We start from the raw sequence: 2836 nt of genomic DNA, 5'->3' as shown, positions 1-2836 counted from the left end.
CATACAGAACAGAGGTATTTTATTTGTTGGGTATATATTCCCAGCAGCAAATGCCATAACACAAACATTTCACTCCTACACAGAAGGAGATGCACCAGAGGAATATTGTCCATATGAGGACATTGAAGATCCGCTCATGTACCAGGAACACTTATACTGGTTTAAAGGCGCCCTATCCCACATAAGAAAAAGAGTGAGACTCAGCCCGTTCTGAAGAGATGGGGCAACATGGACAATATTAGCGGCCTATTCACTGCATCCTGACATTGAAACAATGCTAGTAGGAGACTTTCTCACACAACACAAAGAAGTTATAAAAATATACAGATACGCAATTCATCATGAGTACACTTACAGTCCAACCAGCAATAGTTGCAACAAATGGAACTCAAGCTCAGGGTCCGGCAACAAAAATCACATCACAAACATTACACGCAGTGATGGGCAAAATGTCCTGAAAAAAAGAAAGAAATGCCATTCTGAGTAGCTCAGAAAATAACACAGTTGGAGGCACGTATGAAAAACACAGAATTTTAACAATCCGTTTGCCCATGAGGACAACACCACATGTAGAGGATTGTACCACTTGGGGTACAGTCTATGCTGCCATTTATACCTGAACTCATGGTATTCCGTCGTTAGCCTTGATACCAGATGTACAATTACAAAACAAGTACGGAGCAGAGCTTGCTCTGAACTTAGGGATGACGTTACTAGGTTACTATGCCCAGGTATCAACCATAATATTAACCCCTTCTACACTGCGTGAATTTTCACGCTGTGTGGGGGTTATATTAAGTGGGCTGGATTCAGACGACCCCCGGCCATCATCAGCACAAGCCCACCGTGACGCATGATGGCCGGGGGCCGTCATGCGCACCGAAGGGGTTAAAGGGGAAGCAGTGTCAGTGGCTATTCGCTAACGCCTAGGAGAGTTCAGTCCTTTAAAACAGGAACACAAACTAACAAAAGTAATTGAAACTGCATATGCACAATTAGGCAGAGACAGTTTGAGTAAGAAAGCTTTAAAATCACAACTGAAGGACAGTTCTGAATAGGACAATTCCAAACAGACACCTGGATCGACTAAAAAGAAGTGGATAATAAAAAACAACAAAAATTTAAAGGAAACAGTTCTCAATCCAGAGGTAGATCTTCTCCACGGGTGCCCTCTGAAAAGAGGTAGAACCTTAGGCATAGGGATACTATTAGGATCCCTCACAGGTATCAGGATACTGATACACGTTCCTCTTGTTCCTTTCAGGCTTCAGCAAAAAACTAAGCAGGTCTAAAGATCAAACAGGCTCAGAATTCTGAGGACTTGACTACTGAATGGGGAATGGGCTCTGACGATGCTAGACAGTGCAGCAAAAGTAACAATACTTCGCCAGAACCTGATGGAATTTCTGGTGATAGTGGACTTGAATGATTATATCACAGTAGAAACACCCGATACTGGGGAAATGTCCCACATAAAGGATATGAAATAAAGCTCCAGATGGAGGGGGACAATGTCAGAACCTTCAAAAATTGGTTCATAGTTGTTTTGTTCCTCAGGAGCAGTACTCAAAAGCCCACCTTCCAGCAGCTTCGGCTCTGCGTTATAGGTTCTGCAGAAGGCCAAAGTGGCAAGACGAGGGGAGGTAAGGGAGGGTACTGCGGGGAGGGAGATCTGGAACGAGAAAAAATAACAACCGGAACACGTGAGCGCTAGTCGCTACAAAAATCACCTGTTGCTCTCACAGAATGGCTTCCGGATACCTGAAGGAAAGAACTGGCTTGTAATAGTATAACTCAAGTTGAAAAAACATCACTTAATAAGTTTAACTAAGGCTTACATCCAGTATAACTCTAGAAATCAAAGTGCAAATAGATTCTTCAGAATTGTATTAGTTCCCAAGGCATTCACATACTTTTGTAAAATGACACCTAGAGTTGTCACAACTTACATCAATAATAATGCTCTTAGTAATAATTAAAACAAGATTCCCAAAATGCATTTACCTCATGCATACATCATCAAAGAATAAACACAGCTATTATTTTGGCAAAATTCCTAAATGCATTAATCTCATGCTCCTAAAATAGAAGAAAAAAACCCCAGGCGATTAACAGACTGTTTGAGGGATTCGAGAAGAGAAATACAACTCAGCCGAGTTGTTAAATATTGCCAGGAAATGAGGTCAAGTGGTGTTAATAGGCTAGTAAGGCAAGATATTCTAAGAGTGGAAGAAGCTTTCAGCCGAAAGACTTCTAAACATTGAAAGCGCGATTTAAATAGGGTGCGCACCAAGACACGAAAGTGAAGGTCTGAGATGAAGGCCGCCCGCACCAAAACACGCGGTAGCAAGGCCTTCCTGGAATCGGCAATAGTTAAATGGTTGGATCCTACCTGAGATTTCTTAGCTCGGATCTCAAGGGTAGGTTTCAACCCCAAGGTCCGGAACTGCTGCAGAGAGATCAGGAAACCAGCTGGGTACAGGAGAGGCGCCGGGAAATCAGAAGCGGTCCCGGAGCTCAGAGAGCCATCAGCAATAGCAAGCAATCATCTAGAATAATCCGCAAGGAAATTTTGGGCGTGGCTCAATTTATAGCCCCTGATTCCGAACTACAGGTGCTGCGAAGGAACAAAAGGCCTCCAGCAAAGTAAAGAAAAGAAACACGAGTCAACAACAAACATTGGCACCTGCAAAAAACAAAAGTTAGCAAGAACGCAGTTATAAGCAAGTTAGGCACATAAGAATTATTAGTTAGGCACATAAGAATTATAGACCATTACAGTTAGGCACATAAGAATTATAGACCATTACAGGGTTGGATCCTGACAAACAAATGT

This window comes from Lissotriton vulgaris, chromosome 5 (assembly GCF_964263255.1).
Source record: "Lissotriton vulgaris chromosome 5, aLisVul1.2, whole genome shotgun sequence".
Taxonomy (NCBI): Eukaryota; Metazoa; Chordata; class Amphibia; order Caudata; family Salamandridae; genus Lissotriton; species Lissotriton vulgaris.
The sequence above is the reverse complement of the archived record's forward strand: the minus strand, read 5'-3'. Positions refer to the sequence as shown.